Source organism: Cuculus canorus, chromosome Z (assembly GCF_017976375.1).
Source record: "Cuculus canorus isolate bCucCan1 chromosome Z, bCucCan1.pri, whole genome shotgun sequence".
In the NCBI taxonomy this organism is placed as follows: domain Eukaryota; kingdom Metazoa; phylum Chordata; class Aves; order Cuculiformes; family Cuculidae; genus Cuculus; species Cuculus canorus.
The window spans coordinates 2004229-2025681 of NC_071441.1; the positions used below are offsets into that span (position 1 = coordinate 2004229).

Sequence of the window (21453 nt, forward strand, 5' to 3'; positions counted from 1 at the left end):
CTACAGAGAGCATGGAGACGGATCATCAAAATAGTTGGTAAATACATAAAATGTTGCAGAGAATAGAATAATGCTCATAAGTATGTGATGTCCCATGCATGATACGACTAAGAAAATATTTATTTCCAAAATTAAGACAGATATATGAGAAACTTACAAAGAAAATTATGAATCTGCAGAAGAGACATTCTCAGAGAGACAGTTCTTGTTCTCATAAATTGTTTGCTAAACATCTTTGAGTGACATGATCTTAGTTTACTTGTCCTTCTCTGAGAGAGAATGAATATACTCTTTATCTTTCTGAATTTTCTTCCATTAACATTTCTGCTGATAAGAAAAGATAAACTCGCAACAGTCCACTAAAATGCAGAAATAGTAAATAAATATGTCTAAGCAATTTTTGAAGACTTAACTTATATGGAAGGATTTTATTCTAAAAATAAAATATTGGTATAAACCATTTACTGCTTTTTAATTTCTTCCTGGTCACTCTTTTTTATTAATTTTTTTTAATTTTTAAATTTTTAAATTTAAAAATGATATTTTCAAAGTGTTGCTGTAAGGGATTACCCATTAAGTGATTTTTAAAGAAAGATGCGAGGAGCAAGATGTGTTTTCTGCCTTTGAACAGTACATCACAGGAGAGGAAGACAGTAATTTGGTGTGTTCAGTCATGACGTTTACTTTGCCATCCCAACCTCAACACTTAGAAAACCTTCACTCCTTGACTGCAGTCCCAGTACGGCTCCTCCGTTGCTGCTTCTCTGACAGGCGCTGTGGGCTGTGGAAGGCGGTCACAGAGGATCCTTCTCTCCTCAGTGTTTTGGGGAGGGGGAGAGTGGAAATGGGAAAGCAAGGAAGAAAGCAACCATCTTCACAACCACAAATGTTTGGGCTCTTCATAAGAGAAGAACAGACCACACAGTCCACCAGACACAGTGGAGTATCAACATCACGTGCAAATGGTACAGAGAGCTGCTTGGAAAAATTTATTTCCAGGTCGCGTAAACCAACTCAGCCTTTCATATCAAAAGTTTCACCTTTTGTACTTATTATCAAACCATTGCCTGGAAGAAAACAGGGAAATTCTTTATGAATTTGTTTTAGAAGATCTGCAGAATTACTAAAGTAGATCCTGCTTTGCAGTAGATAACTCTGCAGTAAATTCCTATGAAATTCTGTGAAACTTATTATTCAGCGGAGAGAAAGCTGCATGCGATCAAAACCTCCGTGCTTGGTCTCTAGCGGTCCAAGAGAATGTCTCTACGTGTGTTTTGGAAACAGCAAGATGTTCTGTTGGCTACAGGATGGGCTACGAAAAACTGGGCTTCATGAAATACAACATACTGTTTGACTCAGGTAAGAAAACTTCTAGGAAGCTCTCCATTCGCTGCAGTGAGTTCATGCACTTAAATCAAACAAGAAGTAGAGCAAAACTTCTGAACAATAGCTGCTGGAATTCTATCCAATCTTAATTGGAAAAAAAAAAGCTTCAGATGTATAGCTTTGAGAAGATTCCTTTGGAGCTGAAATGATCCAAACTTTTTCATTTATAAATCTGCATTCTGCAAACCGCGGAAATGGAGACAACATGCGTCCTTACGTTGGATCACTTATCTGCGTAAGTCAGGCTTCAGATCCACACCACATAATACTCTAATCTTTAACACATTTGTTCTATAAATCTGCTATGTGCATAGATAAAAGCATTAATAATAATCACAGAATCACAGAATCACAGAATCACCAGGTTGGAAAGGACCCATTGGATCATCGAGTCCAACCATTCCTAACACTCCCTAAACCATGTCCCTCAGCACTTCATCCACCCGTTCCTTAAACACCTCCAGGGAAGGCGACTCGACCCCCTCCCTGGGCAGCTGTTCCAGTACCCAATGACTCTTTCTGTGAAGAATTTTTTTCTGATATCCAGCCTGGCCCTCCCCTGGTGGAGCTCGAGGCCATTCCCTCTTGTCCTGTCCCCTGTCACTTGGGAGAAGAGCCCAGCTCCGTCCTCTTCTCAGCCGCTCCTCGTCAGACTTGTTCTCCAGCCCCTCACCAGCTTCGTTGCTCTTCTCTGGACACACTCCAGAGCCTCAACATCCTTCTTGTGGTGAGGGGTCCAGAACTGAACACAGTATTCAAGGTGCGGTCTCACCAGTGCCGAGTACAGAGGGAGAATCCCCTCCCTGGCCCTGCTGGTGACCCCATTTCTGATCCAAGCCAAGATGCCATTGGCCTTCTTGGCCCCCTGGGCACACTGCTGGCTCATGTTCAGTCGGCTGTCAACCAGCACCCCCAGGTCCTTCTCTTCCGTGCAGCTCTCCGGCCACTCTTCCCCCAGTCTGTAGCGCTTCTTCCATATAGATCTATGTAAATGCTGAGCTCTAGGGCACAAGAGTCAGAGATTTGGGCTGCTTAACACCTATACAGAAACATCTGCATTAGGTAAAGAATAATGTCCCAGAACATCTTAAAATGCATCACTTTTTATTCCTGCAACTAGGAAGTGCAAAGAAATCTGTAGTCTTTGGGCTTTTAAGAAAAACAGAGAAGATGGTACAGATGAGTAATGGGATCTAATTTCTCTTACTCAAGTATTACTAATATTGACAGTCACGCAATCTGTTTCACACACTTTTTTTTCGTTCAACTTATGGGCTGAATAAAAGGAAAATTTTTTTAGAGCTGAACATATTTTACTTATTTATTTATCTTTAAAAATGTAATCACTGTACAGCCTAACAGAAAATATGGAAGGTTTTCGTGATGCTCCTTGAGAAAGATAAGAAGCAGCCAAAGCATCAGGGACTCTATTTCAGTAACACAGCTTTAAAGTCCCTATAATTTTCTGTCACTTAAGAAATACTGTGTGGAGAGCTAGAATGCTCTTCTCTGCCTCAGTTGCACTCAGGTTAATGGTCTGTGGTGCAGATCCCAGACTGCTCCTCTACATTCAGCGAACACCTCACGTAAGAAACAGTGTCACTTAGTGAGGAGATGTTATTTCTCGTTGTATCTTGTCAGACTTTAGGAATGATTGTCTGAAGAATAGAAAGACCTTGTTTTGCTGAAAATAACAGCCAGACTAAGAAACAAAAGGGGAAATCACTGCCAGCATAGCAACAAATTATGTAAGAAGGAAAGCTGCTTCTTATGATTGCCGTGGTGGGAGGAAGAGCACTGTAATTGACTCCACAATCGGCGAAGACTTTGGGCATCGTAACGTCTTGTCTGTCTTGCCTTGACAAGAGCAAGTGTCCTGGCTTTGGCCTTACTGTTTGGTCGGGCTCTGCAACCAGCAATAATGCAGGCCAGTAGTTTTGCAGAAGCACTGAGACAATATGAATAGAAGCAAAAAATGTATTATTTTACAACGTTTCATATCCTAATTACAAATAATAAGACAGCACAATATAAACAGTACTTGCCGCCTGCTACTATTAGTTTCCTTTAGCAATGGAAGTGTGTTCATGCTAAACAGAGATGGGTTTACATGAAGAAAAGTGATTTAGAAAGGCATCTGCTGCGTCAGGGAAGGAAATTTGAAGTATCTTCACAAATTTTGAACATAAAATTGCATAAAAATACTTGTTAATACAGTAAAAGGTAAATCCTTTTATCAGCATTTCAATTGCCAAATTTTACCAAACTGATCTGACACTTTTCACCCCAGGCACAGACAAACGTTTTGAAGAAATATCAGATTAATCTATTTTTTAAAAGCACGTGAATCTGGATGGTGCAACAGATATTTAAATGAGGTATTTTTGCTTTGCTCGGTTTGCAGTGTTTTTCTGTTTTCCATTTTGTTGTTTTAGTAGAGCTCTTGAATTCTCACATGGCTTCTGGGCTTCTGTAATGACCAAGAATAAATACTATTATGCCATTCAGGATTCTAAATTAAACTGATACTGTAGAGCACGAACAATGGAGTTAGACTTAAAAACAGTGGCAATAATTGAATGCAGAATTGAATTCTCTATTCTCCTTAAAAACAAAAATTAAATTCTGCTCTCAAAGGTCAACAACGTACTTGAAAGAGACTGGTGGAAGGTTAGGTACTCTTTTTTTAATTTTAAATATCATCAAAACACAGCAACGTACGCACGGGGGTTTTTTTTGTTTAAATTCTGTATTTAATTACTTTTTCAGGTTTTTAAAGCCGTAGTAATGACATGTTGATTCCACGTCCCTGTTCTGATGAACACATTTTTGTTCTTGTCATCTTGTTTCTGTTTGGAACACAGTACGTACAACCAGATTAATATAGCTGAGTATACCTGTCAATCACTGTCCACACGCAGTCTGCTGCCAAACACGCAGTGACACATTCACAGATTATGGTGATTGACTTTGAGGTTTTCTCTGAATTTTGCTCTTGTGTAGTCACCCGATCTGTCATTTATAAGCAACCATTGACTAAAACCTTTCTCAGATAGGACTGTAATACTATGACAGTAATTATTCTCTACATTTAAAACTTTTAATAAAGCATGAAGTAGTCACTGGACACAAGTTGAAGCACGAAAGAGGCAAAAAGGAGGAGGAATAATGATGCTGAGAATGGATATCCACTTCAGTGGACTTGACTATAGCCTTATTTTCAGCTGGAAATGTTCGCATTATGTGGCCATAAGGGTACCTTGACATCATACAATGGTGTCAGCTCTACAGAAATCTAACCTGTACTGTGCTTCTAGAACCAAAATATTCTTCACTTGGTTCTTGAACAATCTCAAGCAAATTCCCTGCCTTTTACAAGACTAGAAACCGTGTTATCAGATTAAAGATGCAATTTCCAATCAAATCTGGACCTTGAAAAGCAGTTAAACAAAGAAAACCACATGGTCCATATGGATATTTTCTAGGGACCAGGAATTCCTATGGAATTTAGGAAGAAAAAGAAAGTCTGTGGTCTTTCGAAGCCAGGTCAGGCTGCACAAAAGGACTACAAAGGTGCTGTTTGCCACTGTAGTAAGGAAATTTGTGCAGATGAAGTTCAGCTGAAGTCAGTCTCACTTTATTATCTGGTAATATAGACATCAGGAAGAATTTCTTCACCACGAGAGCGGTGAGGCACTGGCCCAGGTTGCCCAGGGAGGTTTTGGCTGCCCCATCCATGGAGGTGCTCAAGGCCAGGTTGGATGGAGCCTTGGGCAGCCTGATCCAGTGGGATGTCCCTGCCCGTGGCAGGGGGTGGGACAGGATGATCTTTAAGGTCCCTTCCAACCCTATGATTCTGAGGTTCTATGTCTAGCAAAAAAATCCAATATTTTACTTGCATTCTTTTAAAGATTACAAATGCTGTTCATAGCTCCATCAGTTGTATTGTAAAAGAGAAAATGATCAAGTCATGCAGTTTATATTCAACGGAGTTATAGTGAGCTAAGAGGAGGAAAAAACATATCCTCAGAGGAAACTGTCCCAGGCTTTACTTCATTAGATTCTACATTATTGCCATAATTATTATTGTTGTTGTTTTTCTCTTATTCTCTTGCCCAGCACATCAGATTTATTCCCAAATGGAGACACAGTTTTATTTATGCATAAGCTATCATCGTACTGCAAAAAGCACCAGCAGACTCAGCTGTTGCAGACCAAATCAAGTTATATCAGCTGTATCACCATTTCACAGATCACCTATCTTTCAAGCAGCTCAAAAAGAAGTGTGTATTGTGGCTCACTAGTAATGCTTGCAGTCTAGTATGTTAGAGAATAAAAATGTGGAGGAAAGGCTTGAAGCAGTCTTGTAGCTGATGAGATAATACCTGTTTTCCTAATCTGGCCGATGCGTTACTCTCATCAGCTCCACATATTGCTGACACCTCATTGCCACTCATGTCTCACCGCATTTACGTACTACAGGTTTCCTTTCTAAGCACGCTTCTGGAGGCGAAAGCCCCCCAAAAAATTAGAAAAGGGTTTGTTAAACTTAAAACAAAGCCTCACCATCAACTTAAACTTAGATTTCACTTTCTTTTCTTCCTCTGAGTCCACATTTTCAGGACAATTTAATTCCATGTTTACTCGTCAAATAAGTTAACGCTGCAAGAGGTATCATCTATTTGATTACATTAATTTTTTTTCTCAGTTCTGTACAACATTAACATTAGAGCAAAGCTCACTCCAGTGTCTGGCAAATATTTCCATCTTTGCTTTTTGAAAATGAATTCCTTGGTGAATCACAGAAATTATACACATTATATAAATTATATATAAAGTAGACAAGCATAGGAGTAAGAAAGTTTTAAAGTGTTTCCTTTCCATGCCGGGATTTCTCAGAGGATCTCACATCAACACAAAAGGTTAGGGATTTATCTTTCACATCTTTCAGTCAGAAAATGCTGTTGAGGTTCACATTCAGTTCTAAAGTTTACTAAAACTGAGCATCTATCCAGGGAGACTTTATAGAGGCGTTTTAGTCTGCGTGTGACTTGAAGGAGAGATTGTTAACCCAACTATAACTTAAAATGAAAATCTTTGTCACCATCTAAGACAACAAGGGTTTTAATGATGAAAAACAAGACAAGAGACATAACACGGAATGATCGTAAGAAAAAATTTAAGAGGGTCAGAAGCCAACAGTTCTCACTCCTGGTGATCACTATCTTTTCCTCCAGCAGTCCAGCCAGCCCTGACTTTTGATTTATCATCTGCCACGAATGTGGTGGCTTTCAGGAATCAGTGACCTGGATGGGCCGGAGACCGCTGCGGCAGGCAGAACTGAACATTTTGGACAAAATTGTGGGCAGTTTTGAACAAACTTTGGCTATGAGGCAACAGGGCTGAGAAACCAATCCGCTCACAGTAGTGATTGGTGTGCACCAGCATGAAGAAGGGGACTCGGGGTTTCTTCCTTGCTCCAGCCCCAGCTACCAGCGAGAACAGAGAGAAAGCCGAATCTGTTTTTTCAAGCTTCTGCTCTGTCCGTCAGGAATTGTCACTCTCTCCTTTTTTCTGCTGCTCGCAAAGGTAACTTTGCCAGATTTCACAACAGGGATGAAATCACACTGAAAACACTTATCGCAGTTATTTGGGGGACTTCAAGAGAAACGTTCTTTTAATATCCAAGACCAAGCTATCGCAGTCAAAGTTGACTGAAATTCATGATGGATGGCTTTAACGTAGTTCAGAGGACAATTCATTACAGATGATTTTGCAGGGCCGTTTCCCCAGAATTTCAGCATTTACTTCCATGCTTCCAGCCTGCAATATGTCCACAGAGAAAGTGACCAGGAAGACTGTTTTGGGTCTTGCTCAGCAGTAGCCAAATAATTTCATTGAGACAGTATTCGTTGCTAATGTCCTTTCACACCTAAGCCTCTCGTTTGCTATAGAGTCCAGCCCTGTACTTTATGTATGCTGCATGTTTCAAGACTCCAAGCCATGACACAACTTGGAATCTTTCTCGTCCTGCAGAATCTGAAAAATGCACAGCACAGCCAAGATTTTCATTATTTTTTTTCCTGTGTTTTCAAACTGATTGTGCTGAAACAGAAAGTGAGCCCTGGACATTTGCATGGACGGAGGACAATAGGAGGCCCCTGCCCTTCCCAAGGACCCACTAAGTCTTGACGTATTACAGCTGTTTGTTGATAAATACCTGGTAAATTATTTCTCCTCTATCTTACACCCATCATCTATGGCGTAGGGCTCAATATTTTCCACCTTTCAGTGGTGCTGGAAAATTATTGCCACGTGAACTTCTCTGAGATTCTCGAACAGAAGATGCTATAGAAGATTAAATTAGAAGTTAGAGGAAGGAAGTTCTCCAAATAAAAGTTTTACTTCACTTGACAACGTTACAGTGATGATGAATTTATCTGCCTCACAGAAAAACATCTAAACATTTTCCACAGGAGAATGCATTGATGTCTGTGAATACTCAAAAGAGAGGAATTCCCTTTCAACTCCATATGCCTGTTTATTACTTAGCACTCTAATGCTAATATTAAAGGCTTTGAAGAACAAGTGCCTACAGACAGACTACATAGTATGAAAAGCAGTGGCAAGGGACTCAATGATTTCTGTAGACAAGGGAACGTAGACAGGAGAAGAAATTATTTGGGGAGGATTTGATTAAGGATGCATGCATAATGCATTCATTCCAACTATGTTGATATGACTAATGCACTTCAGCCCGTCAGTTGTATTTAAAACTAGCAAAAGGCAATATTCATTCTCAAGGTGTGCACACCCTTCCCCCGCTGAGCTGCGGGATGTCAGACCTTACAAAGCCGCTGTTACAAAGGGAGCAGCAGGCAACAGGAACAGGGAGAAGAGCACCCGGCTAAGACAAAACAGCAAGCTTAAGTAGTTTCCAGTCTATTGTTCTTTTGCACTGAGCAGAGATATTGTTGTTTTCCATTTGACCAGCAAACAGACAGACTGCACGCAGCAGAGCAGTAAGCAGCTCCGCAGAGGTCATCGTCTCACATACAGCTGCAAAAGTACCTCTCAGCGCCAGGAGAAGTGGGGGCTGGAAGAGACAGGTCCTCAGGAACACAGTCCTTGCCTGTCTTTACATGTCAGATCTAGAGTTACAGTGAGGTTGGGCGTTCTTCAGCCCTCTCTCACCGGCTGAAGAAACATAAAACAGCAATGTACTGTCCCACCTTGGAATCCTCAGTCTTCCCTGGCCTTGTAGACCAAATCAACACAAGTGACACTGACACTTTTTGGGACTGTCACACCAGCTTACACGAGCTAGCACTGCCAAAAGGACGGCTTGAGGGAAGAAATGGGGATTGCTGGCGCAGAGAACCTCTTGCACCTTCTGACATTGTGTCTCTGGCACTCTACCAGGCAGAGCAACATTTCACAGGTATAAACTATATACCTAGAGTCACCTCTTAGTGTTTTCCTTCCTGTCCTAGCCATTTCCGAGCAGAAAAGCAAAGGTGCCACAACAGAGTAAGCCTTTAAGCATGAGTCGCCTCACATTACCTCTGCTCCTTTCACTGGTAAGTTCTCCAACCAATGGAGATGTTTGCAAATAACTTTTTAAACGTCGTTTTCCCTGTAATTAAGAAAGGAAGATCACAGTAATTCCCTAATACTGACCCACTGGAGCCTACGTGGACAGTAGGCATGGATGGTAATCTGTGGAGTTCAGCAGGCTTGGCTTACCTCTCAGTGGTACCACAAAAACAAGCCTCCCGGTAGGAAGCCAGCTTCTATAGCAAAGCCGCATGGACAGAAAAGTAGGTGTTTTGGTGCCTCCCAGTAAGACATCTCCAAATACTTTCTGTTTTTCTGGTGGCGCTGGTTCTGCTGTGTACTGGTGGCTGGATGAACTTTGCATGGTGGTTTGCTCCCAGATCCCGTCCTCTGAATTCTCTGCTCTCTCTCAATTCTTCACTCCAGAGCACCGTATCTGTTCCGCTAGGGCACCTTACAGAAGTGAGAACATTCTTCTTCTGCTCCGGGCAGAGACAAAGGTCCAAGTCTCCTTCAACTCATGGGGTACTTGTGTGACTCAGCTCAGGACTGAACTCAGGCTTCCCTTCCCTTTGTGCAGCTTTAAGGGGCTGACCTTGAAATACCGGATAGATTACAGCAGTAGGAAACACAGTAACATGCAGAGGCTTCGACTACTGCCAAGATGACTGAATAACGTCAGACCACAACAGAAGGTCTACAGTTTGGACCTCCTAAATGACTGGATTTAGAGGAAAAAAACAGTCATTTCCACTGTAAAAAACAGTGGAACCAAATGTCTTACCATTAATGGGTGCATTCTGGGGTTGAAGCTGTAATTCTTAAGCATGGACTCAACAGGAGATACCAAGAGATTATCTGGTTCACTTTTGTCTCACGACAGGGTCAGCCACATGCATACTGCTACATTCTTCTGATGTGGAAAAGGAAATGAAAAACATGGTGGAATAGTGAAGTCTACTGAAAACAGAATTTCTTCAGGGGAATCAGAGTGAGAAGTAACAGAGAAGCGTTGAAGATGGGTATCACTATCTCAAGTGTATTTACTCGTAATAAAATAGTAGGTGATGTTCTGCATCAACAAATGCAAAACATCACATATGGGAAGAGTGGAGACTTTAATGGCAAACATATCCAGTTATAGGTTTTATCTTAGCTATTATTGCTCAGGAAGAAGCTTAGAGCCATTTGAGGCAGTTCCGTGTAAACATAAGAACCACACCTAACAGCGGTCAAAAATGCAAATAAAACATTAGGGGCATAGGCCTGTCCTTAATGAGTATTAAGACTTACTAGGGTAGAAATCAAGAACAGAGCAGAAAACAGCTTTCTGCCCCCAACAGATCTTTCATGCAGCTTCATCTAATTACAAAAAATAATCTAATTTAACCTCAAAAATATCAGAAAGCAGATCTTTGTTTCAAAGGGCTATTGCAGAACTTGAAGAAGTAGAGCAGAAGGTGGCATGGTTGGTCGGCGCTGCAGAATGGCTCCTGAAAAAAGGAAAGGTAAAGAGATCAGGATATGTTGAGGGAGAGAAATAGTACATGAAGACAACAAGAGATAAACAAGTAGCTAAGTGTTTTGATAAGCATACAGTTTGGGAGACATCCAGTGAAATTTACAAGTAATAGCTGTAGGAAAAGAAAATTACTTTATTTTTTCCCCAGAGCATAATTAAAGAGCAGGCCATTAAAGTCATAGACTGTCCTGATTATAAAAACAGGGAAATGCCAAAGCAAAAAAAAAAAAATGGGCAGTGTTTTTTCCACAGATTGCAGCATCTGATCACATACCAATATGAATTTGTTATATGAAAGTTGAAAATTACCCAAATAGTAACATAACTCAAACCCTGAAGTGCAGCACTACTCAAAAGAACAGGAATTAAAAAAGGTGATTTTTTTTTTATCAATTTCATAACTTAGTTGAAGTTACATAGGACAACTCTCTTGTTTGTGCAGAGCTCCAGTGAAGTCTCTTTTTAGCCTTCTTTAAGCTTAAATGGAGCTAATAAGCCAATATAAGCAATACCAGCTAAACTGAGAGTAACACTGTCATGAAGCCCTGGATTGTTCTCCCTTCACATGGTCAATTGCTCTTGCATAATTTTTTCTTGTGACAAACTTTCCAGACAACACAGATGATGAACCACCTCTTATTCAGGTTTCTGTTCTTCACTGCAAACGGGTTTGCGTTGCCTCTGACCGCACAAGGTCATCAACCATGTTGTCTCTTCCTCTGGATGATAGGAATCAGTGGCTTTCTTTCTAGGAATTAGCTGTCCCTTTGTTTTTGCTAGTATGGCAGTTCAAATGAGACAAAGGAGGAAAAAGAAATTATGATCATGATTAGGAGAGAAAGAGCTGCGATAATCAGACTGGTGCTTTGCATTTGGGGCAAATATTTACTGTATTACAGTCCTTTCCCACCTTTAATATGATGTTGCAGCTGTTGTGAGGTGAAATGTATCTGATTAATACTATTATCTGTTTTATATAACAGCAACACATGCAGCTTCTTTGAAGTCCCCGCTCAGATAAAGGAATATATTAAAACAAATACTACTTCTTTTATCTACCCATATGAGAAAGACAGCAATGGAGAAAAGATGTTTTCTTTTTATTTGTCACTGTTGTAGGACAGGAGGTTCCTCAACTGATGAAAGAAATAATCATGATGTCAATTGGCCTACTTAGACAAGAGAAACACATGAAAGAGAATTTCCACCAGCCTCACCTCTTGTCTCCCACTCATCTGTCACATTAAAAAGAAAGCTCCGAGGAGCAGGAATGGGAAGTAGCATGGAACTAGTTGGAAAATCCATACATAGCCATGTTTGGAGCTATTTCTTTCTTTGCTGAGTCACAAAGCACTGAGTGACACTGGGCTACTGATACTGGGATGTGTGTAGCTCATGCAATAAGAAAGGCACAGACCATAACAAATATCTGCACCATTCACGTGTGGAGTTACTGTCAGTGCCCACATCCCTCAGTAACGTAACCAGGGTGAGTCCGTGGGTTGCAGAGTATATTGGAGTGCTGTGTTCATCCCAGAACCTCAGCTGGTGCAGTTCACTACACAAGTTAACAGAAAGTTGACAACATAAGATTTAAATTCACAAAGCACAAACGCAGCTCAGGTTTTGTGATTACATCAAGTTGCCTAGAGATGTTCAGGTCTGTAGTAAGATGCTGACAACACATCCTTATATTCACCTAATTTTGCTGCACACACTCATTCTTCTCTCCCAGTTTTTCTCATCCTGATTTGGTGTTACGAATGTTATCCTTAATTACCTTTAACGCTGCACTGCTCCTGCCAAAGGATGTCAGACATGACGTAAATCTCCAGTAACTCAGATTCAGTCGAGGATAAGCCAAACAGCAGGTTTAGGCTTCAGCATGCACACAAAACAAAAGGAGCTGTGAGATCGGGACCGCGACCTGGGCAGGCTGCAAGCTTCAGAGTGCCCAAATCTCAGTGATTGCCTTACCTTCTGTCTTCAGAGAAAGAGCAAATTTTGAGACAATCTGAATTACCATGTGGGTTTCCAAGATCTTATAGTTGTTGGCCTTTTAAACAGAGAGAAATTCACCATCTGAGCTTCAACCCAGCTAGCACAGTGCTATAATTCTTTTTTAAATAGAGTAGCTAAAGATTACCGAGGCTTGACTGGCTTCACAATCAGATAACAGTAAAGGCTGCTGGAACACTTATCTTCAGGGTTTCACAAAGTCTATTGCTGCACGTTACCTTGACATTTAAGGGCCTTAGACCCAACGGTTCTCCAGTGAGAAAATTCACTTACCGTCCTGGAAGAAGGGGTGAGACCCAGATCCCATTATTGAGGGTTGTGGATGAAAGACAAGACTGCAAGTACGAGAAGAGCAGAAAGGTGGTGGCGGGGTGAAGAGTCTCAATAGAGAAAAAAGGAGGACAGGGGTCTTCTTAACAGCAACATGGAAGCCCTGATGTGAATATCTACAGTAGAGGCATGCAAAAGCAGAGATGTGGCAGGACCATCTTTGGCAAGTTTCTCCTTGAGGAAGCTCTGACACCAGCCGCTCAGAGTGGAAGGTTGCCCAGGACGGTGGGGCCCATGCTAAAAGAAAGACACCTGCGTTAGATTTTGGGCAGCTGTTTGCCCATTTTAACTAATGTTTCATTGTGGTTTAGAGTGATAGAGGCGAGAAAAAAATAAGGCAGTAGGGGTGAGGAATGTAAGAAACAGAAATTGGTAATAGTCAACTTAAAAAATTATTTGCCATCTGTTTTTATTAGATTTACAATATTTCCATCAGTCTACAAACTCCAGATCTTAGCACAAAATACCTATGCAGACAGTTTGCAGGCAGAGAGGATTACTAGATATAGCTGGTTTTTAGGTGGGACTGGTTTCCTGGTGTCCCAAAGATTTATTTTCAGAGCTGTTATCCACTCCTCTTGCAATTCTGACCTAGCTTCAACAGTAACAGCTGAGACCCTCATCTCCGTTTCAGACGTACAAAATATCTCCAAGTTACACTATGATGATCCAGATCTGGGTATTTGTACACTGGCACTGGATTCTCATAGTTTTCTGTACCTTTTGGGTACAGAACTAACATTTTTCACCCACAGCAATGTATCATCACTCACTTCTGATAAGAGATAAGAAAGTGAAAGTGACATTCCGTTGTGCTAAATAAAACCTAAATACACTCACACATTTTGCTAAGAGAAAGTTGAAAACTTCAAAGCTCAAACAAAAGGAGTTTGCCATAACCCAATTACATTTTAACTAGCAATATACTAGTCAGTAATACACTCAACTTAAAAGGTGACTTGAAAACTTATGTTTGTGTATGTATACATATATGTATTTATTTTGCATCTGCATTTATGCACATCTATGCAGTCCATCACTTGAAAAGGAACCTAATGCAAACTGACAATGTATGCCAAAAAGCATTTTTCTCTAAACCACTACAAATAAAGCATCACTGCTAGTCACACTACACGCCAGTCACAGTTCATCTCTGAACACTACAGAATTTTCAGCAACTTTGGGGAGTTTGAACAGCTTTGACAAAGTTCCACGTTTTGTCAGTCCAAAAAGCACTTTGAAGAAACAATACCTCAGTTTTCATGTTGATTCCGCACTTTCAGCTGCATGCTGTTGTATCAATGCTGGCTCCAGAAGAGACTTACAGATCATAGATACGATTATTTTATTGGTTGTTGTTTTTTTAAAACATGAAAAAGAATTAAACAAATCTATAGGAATGTAAAATTCAGGGTCAAACCTGATTTTTCAATGAAGTCTAAGCTTTGTCTGTAACCCTTGTGTTCATAACACGTAACGTGGTTGCTGGGGATTTTGTCTCAGTTTGCCAGTAGAATTCATAACCACAACATAGAAACATATTTATTATGTGATATGATGCATTACTAGAGGTTGTCCCTAAATCTCATTAGCTTAGATATCACCACCTCAAGATTTACAGTGTTTTGTATACATCACATAGAGAACACGGAAAAGATGTGACTATTTTTGTTCCAGTAACCAAAGTGTGTTTGTAAAGCCATACAGAGCGGCCCCACCACTGTAGTGAGGATCCTGAAAATGCAAATAAGTGCTGGGAGGAAAGAGAACAAAAGGAAGAACTGCTCAAATAAACAATTGGAGCAGCAAGAGTTATATATATATATATGTTGTTTCTGAGTTTAAGAACTGTGACGGTCAAGATATCACAACAGCAAAACGTAAGAAATCCAGCCAGTTTAGAAGATGCAGACAGAAAAGGCAAGGGGGGAAAGGCAGAGTGCCCAATATAAGCAGAAAAGATAGCTTTTGTACCCCCAGAGCACTGGGTGCAAGCAGCTAAAGGCATAAGGCAATTTCCGTTCCATGACAGGTTAGTTTGACTCTCCCCTTTATGCAGGAAAAGAGCATTCTGCTGTTGCGAGGGGCCACCCTGCCCTGCTCCACAGTTCTTCAAGTGATGTAGCCTAAAGCCACAGAAAACTTCCCAAGGATGGTAGTTTGTGGTGCGCAGCACTGGAGGTTTGAACTTGCCTCTGCATCACCGTCACCACTTGTGGTGGCTGTCTGGGGACAAGAGCATCACAGGCAGAGGTGAAATGATTAATGTCAGAGATTTTGAATTATTGTAATTCATATATATAGTCTCTAGTAGGGACTGGAAGAGCTGGATTCAGGCTAAACCCATAAATATCCTCGGCAGGAGATAATTAGTAAAGACTCCCTGTTAGAATGTATCCTGCAGCTTGTGTTTCTTTCATGAAAAACAGCATATAAAAAGACAGGTATGACACTTAAGAAGAGAGTGTCATCACTGGGGGTAGAGTGCGTGGCTGAGAATTGAGAGATTTCATTCTTTTCCAGTCACAGATTTGCTCTATGACCACAATCAGCACAACTGCTCTGTTGTGTTTCATTTAACCTCTCCATAAAACAGAAAATTGCAGGCACAGCTCACTGCATTGTCAACCTGATCTGCTCGATGTCTGTAAAGCTGAGAGGGCAGAATGCAATATCAAACTGTGGCGTATATATCGAATGAACTAATTCAGTAGTTCCCCAATAAACCTGTCTTAATAAATTAATTTCTGTGCTTAAATAACGTTGCTAGCAATTTGCAATTCCCTTGGAGAATGTAAGATATTTAGAAGAAAAACAAATCTTTGCATTATATCATTACCAAGAACAAACAAAATATACATTTGTGGCAGAAAATGCATGTAAAAATTGAATAAATTAAAATCAGAGCTGTGTGCCAAGGACTTCAAACAACTTGAAGCATCACTTATTTCAATGAAACATTTGGAGCTTCATAACCTTGAATCTACATTTGTGCATAACAACAGAAGCGAATTTGACATTCAGGTATCAGTATTTATGTTCTGTGCTATTAGCTTTTTTAAACTTATTTGCCTTTCTTTTATCACACATCTGCCATAAAAGTAACTTTCATGGAGGAAAATTCAGGATTTGATCCTTGTTGCCCTTGGACAGCAAGGAAAGACAGTGCTTGAAAACAAGTACAGACTTTGCAGAAAAAGAGAAAGGAGGAGAAAGAAACACTCTTTCTTCTCCTTTTGACTTACTGCACTTACTAGTGTACCGTTTGACCCCGTTGGTAGGTTGTCCCTACAAAGAGGACGAAGATAGCTGTCCTCCTTTCCGGAATGGCCCATGTTACACGGTGTTGCAGCAGCTTTAAACCACTGCCCTGGCCAGTGGTCACCCCGAGGTCTGAAGTACCATTTCTGTTGTGTACATGAAAAGCAACCAAGAAAAGCAGTACCTTGCTCTGAATTCACTCCACTGCTGTGCTCACCTCAGATGGAAAATTTTCAAGGGTGTGCAGTCAGGAGGATGCTGTGTCACCGCCCCGACCAGCACAGGAATGCGTTGCAGCTGCAAACCAGAGCGTACAAGCGTGAGAATGCACAGAAAGAAGCCACTGCTCGAGCCGCTGTGGGCTTTACTCCTTTTCCTGCCCCACCGACAAAGTCTGCTCTGCAGGCTGGGCTGCGCCGCTGTCGCTCCATGAGCGAAGAGGGCAGAGAAAATCTGTGTACTTAGCACAGAGCGCATTGTCCCCTTATGCGCGGTGTATTCGAGCTCCACCATTAAACAGTGCAGAGATTGAAGCCCCCGACATGCACACACGGGCCCTGTGCCAGGCGGCAACAGCCCCTGCAAGGCATGGATTGACCCTGGGAAACCTTCTTCCCACCGCAGCTGTCCCAGCAGAGCACTGAGCTACCAAAATCAGCTGGACTGAACGGAGGGTTTCTCCACCACCACCACTTTTCCCCCTGCTTTTATCCTGCTTGTGTCACAGACTTATTTCTCAGGAGGAAGGATGCTGTGGCTATGATGAACGCTCCCTTCTCACAAACACATCGACTGACCTGCCACACCTCAGCCAGCCCGGCGGGAGAGCCACATCCTGACGCAAGAAGGACGGAGGCTACTGATAGACTGCGGGGCTCGCTGAGGTTTCACTATTTATACCTGGGTCATAAGAACCAAAATCCCACAGCATGAAGCTCAGCAAAATGTTCCCACAACAACCACACAGAAACACACACACAAAACTCAGCAAATTGCATTTCTTTCTTTTTTAACACTCTAGCATCAAATCTTTTATCAAGAAAACACATTGGGTACACGACAGGTATTAATGAAGCTCAGGGTACCGAGGCAGGAAACACAGGCTAATTATGATTTTGATTAATCTTTCACTATTAGCACAAGTTAAACAGTCCAACCTAATTATTCTCTTACTTGGGGAAAAAAAAATAAGTAACCGGAGAGTGCAAGTTCACATAAATCTTTTAGATCCCCTATGGATTGTCTTCTTAAAAAGAAAAGCATAAAAATGCTTTTTCTTTTTTCCTTGAGATGGTAGTTTCAAGAACAAACTTATCGTTAAAAACACAAGAAGCAGACTGGGGATCTCCCCAGTCAGCATCATGTGTCTTCCAGGCAAGAGGAAAACTCCCTGTAAGGCAGACAGGGAGTTTGAATTATTAAAGCTGAAGGAATAATCTACTCATGCTGATCAGAGCAGGGCTCTCTCTCAAGAGCTGGTGGGGTTTTTCCACTGGCAGGCGGATTATGTCATACGTGACCTGCATTTAAAGCAGTCACCAGCATATTTCCATATTGCTTTCTCAAGCAGAATTTCTATTGCCGCAACTATTTTGCAAAAAGAAAACCCCCACCACTCCCCCACTGTTAAAGACGATCATAAATCAAACGAGAAAGTAGGATTAGATTCTCTGGAGAATTTTAACATAATTCCCCCATCACTTCATAGATTCCAAAGGAGGTGTGGGTTGGTTTTTTTTTTCAAATTTTAAATAATTGCACCTAGGAGTGTATACTGCAGCAAAAGGAAAATCTATGGGCATAGGGTTTCCCAGGCAACCTCTTATCAATTGTCTGCTTCTTCGTGATAGTGTTTGCTGCACTGTAAAACCTTGAACAGCCTCTTCTGTCGCAGACTGAAAGAAGGGAGAGGGAAGGAGGGAGGCAGAGGGAATCACCCCAGCAAGAGGTTCGTTCATTGATTAAACGAATGCTGTATGATTACTTTGAATCCTGAGACTAATTTGAGCTACCTGCATGCAAATGCTTGTTGTAAAGCAACACATGTAATCAGGAAAGGAATTTATTATCCTAATTACTAAAAAAAAAAATAAAATTCCAGTCTCCTACAGAAAACATACCCTAAATTAAAAAAAAACCAAACCAAGTTTCCTGGCATCCCCACGTAATATTTCTGGCTTCTTTTGTAGCTCAGTTGTATCACTCACATTTTGAAAGATTTCCACCTTCTGAGGCTTCTCAAGAGGAAATGACAGTCACACCGTGTACTCACACATAAACAATCACCTGAACTGGAAACTGCCTCAAAGAGTCAGGCGTCGGGGAAAGCAACATAACACACCAGCACTCTCTTCGCTCCATGTAGGTTTCTTTATATCTGAATTCTCCGAGACGAGGGGGCACAGGAATGTGCTGGGGGCTGTGCCCTCTCCTGACGGCTTTTCCTGCTGTTATCACAGTGGGATGGAAGCCCCGAAGAGCTGAAAGTATTGAAGTGTCACAGAGGTGCCTACCTGTATTGAGAAAATAAATGAAAAGCCTCCAATTACTAAACCCAAAGGCTTTTTAGGCAGCAAGTACACAACCAGCCATAAGTATTCCCTCCTTACTGCCAAATGCTTGTAATAAAAATTCTCTTGTGAATTCCTGGAGCAGCCACGTCTCCCCTTCACCTTCCCCTCTAGCTCAATTCCCTTTCCCTCCCCCTTCTTTTCTCTGCCCCTTTCCCTTTACTCATCTGCATGAAAAACTTCCAATTGAGTGAGTCCCACCAAGGTGGGAAAAGGGGATGAGCCAATAACCCAATATCCATGCAGTCATGTAGAGATCATGAACACATTTTGGGAGCTATCTTTCACCTTCCATCCTGCTGCACTTGCTACTCCAGTTCCTCTGCTATGAAGAGAAAGAAAACCATGTTGACTATTTTCCCCTTTTTGTTCTCTTGGGATGACAATGAAAAACCGCCCCACATCTCATCGCGTACGCACAGGTTTTGCTTTATTGTCACCTCATACAGCAAAACTGCTGCAGCCTGTCATTGTGCAAACACAGCTTTCTGGGTTTGTCCCTAATGCGGTTTAAATTTGAGTTACGGGGAAACACACAGTCAGGAACCTGCGGGTGACTATTAGTAAAGAAGTAAGGGAAAAGATTGATGCCAATAAAATGAAAAGGTCAAAAGCAGACTCTGTACTTTGAACAGTAAACAGGCAAGAACCACCTGGACTCATTCAATTACACTTCCACGTTTTTACTGCAGCTTGACTCTAAATTTTACAATGAAGTCATGAGGTTAAAACACCGGACAAAATGGAAAGATGACCTCGCTTTGGTGACAGCAGTGACCGATAATCAGCACATTAGGAGAACATGCAGCAGTGATAGCTTAAAACAGCTCAGTGAGATGGAGCTTTTGAGACTCCCGAAGTAAAATCTGGAACAGTTATGAAAAAATTACAAAAGGAGATTGATATCTTTCACACTCATACCAAGCAATACAACGCAATTTAGTCCGATAGTTTATTGTTGTTGGCAATAATTAAACGTCAGAACACATGCAGATAATGAATGTTTTGCAAATAAATTGAAACATAAGACAAATAAAATCTTTTCTGTCCTATCTACAAGAGCCCAGGGTGGGGAGGGAGGTGGAGGAGGGGATTACCCAGCATTACAATTTCACAAAAGTTATTCTGGAACATATAATCTGTTTTGCAAGACAGTTAAATCCAGACCCTGACCAGGTTTTGTTGCAGAGTTTTGCCTCTGGACAGATCATCCTGCAGAACTGTTTTACTATCGTTTAGCCCTTGACAGGCTGCCTGGGCAGATCCTTGTGGAGTTAAAGTGCCAAATGGAAAAGAGAGGGTGTGTGATTGAAGTGAGTTTAAAATTATTTCAATATCATAGGTTTGCATTTCTAATTGCAAAATATCACCATCAAAGGAGCACTTCAATGCAGAGAGAAGCCTTCCCAGCAACAATGCCCTGCCACGGTCAGAAAGAAAAATCTCAACAGAACTCTTACATGACATGGCTGTGGAAGGCAACACAACACAGTCATTTTTCAATTTTACAACTATATACACAAAATACGTTAGCTCTTCTTTCCATTTCAGGCCTCCAACAAGCTCATTCTTTACTAATAAGAGATTTTGGAAGTTTTATGAAAAACTTCTACTCTTTGTTCAGGTTTTATTTACATTTTTCTCCACAATACGTGTCACCATGCAAACAGCTTGTAGCTCTCCTGGACTAAAGCCCTGTCACCTACCTCCACTGTCATCTGCTGGCTGCTGGGTAATACAGAGCTTACACTGAATTAGACACACAGCTGAGGGAATCAAAACTAGAAGTCTTCTTTCTCAAGAAAATGAGGAAAAAAAGACTGAGATGCAACCTATGATATGGACACTATCACTTTTCCCTTGTAAAATGTTCTATTAACTTATTAAAGAAAACTTACAAAACATTCCCTAAGTACAGCTGAGTAATATTAAACCTTCTTCGAACTGTTTTTCTGTATAAACTGATGGTCACAATCCTTAAAAGCCCTCTATTAATTAACTCAATTAGATGCGAAAGTCATAATAGATGATTGAGAAGTTTGAGGAAGGAGCAAGTGGCTCACAAATGCAGCAACAGACAATTTATGATGTGCAGAGCCTTTTACCTTTGTATCACCAGCTCAAAGTTGTCCAGAATCAAGGGGCAGAGAAGTACCACCATCCAACAGCAATTATGCAAAATGGAATTAAATTAATGGGTGTTTCCATTCCAGACTCAAAGAGAGTGCCCTCCTCACACCCGCAACCCAGCAGCTGCGAGGTGTAGTGCAAGGTTTCTGTTCCCAGTGAGCAAAGAGCCTGTGCTACACTCTCATTGTATTTGTGACTTTCACCACTCTGTTGCGGACAGAAATCTCTCCTGCGGACACAGGTCTGCGTCCTGCAACCAAACACCCCCAGACCACCCCACAGACACCGGCTCCCGCAACGCCCACCCTGGGATCAGCACTGCCCACGCGGCTGACTGCGCAGACACCTCCAGGGGGGTTTTATGAATTAAAAACTTCTAAATTAGAAAAAAAATAATGATAATCCCATCGTTGCAGCAGAAAAAGAGCTTTATGACTAATTTTCCAGCAGCAGTTTTAAGCAGACTGGAAAAAAAAAACCAAAACAGAACAAAAGCAGTTACCTGTGTGCAACCCCGGCATGACAGTGCTGTTGATGGTCTTTTCTAGTTCTGAAGTTAAGTGAGTGATCAAATTCTTCTTTCCTTCTAATACAGAATCCGATCAATTTTGGGAGCTTGGATGCCATTCTGAACACCCCACCAACACAGTTAGAAGGGTTCAGCATTTTATTACTTTG

The 21453-nt window shown here is 41.3% G+C and overlaps 1 protein-coding gene across 27 annotated transcripts in view; it reads right to left on the bottom strand.

Annotated features, from left to right (window-relative positions):
- Positions 1 to 544: 544 nt before the first annotated feature.
- The window catches only part of LOC128850388 (3'-5' RNA helicase YTHDC2-like), a 47812-nt gene continuing 26903 nt past the window's right edge, over positions 545 to 21453 (bottom strand). For 2 of the 27 annotated variants that reach the window (XR_008447759.1, XR_008447760.1), the window contains 3 exons: positions 18283 to 18588; positions 16293 to 16372; positions 545 to 13051 (listed from right to left, as the gene is read on the bottom strand). The gene's annotated coding sequence lies outside the window, so the exon portion shown is untranslated. Of the gene's footprint in view, positions 13052 to 16259; positions 16373 to 16872; positions 18262 to 18282; positions 18589 to 21453 lie in introns of those variants that run through there. The other 25 variants (XR_008447773.1, XR_008447783.1, XR_008447780.1 and 22 more) reach the window with 25 other exon arrangements.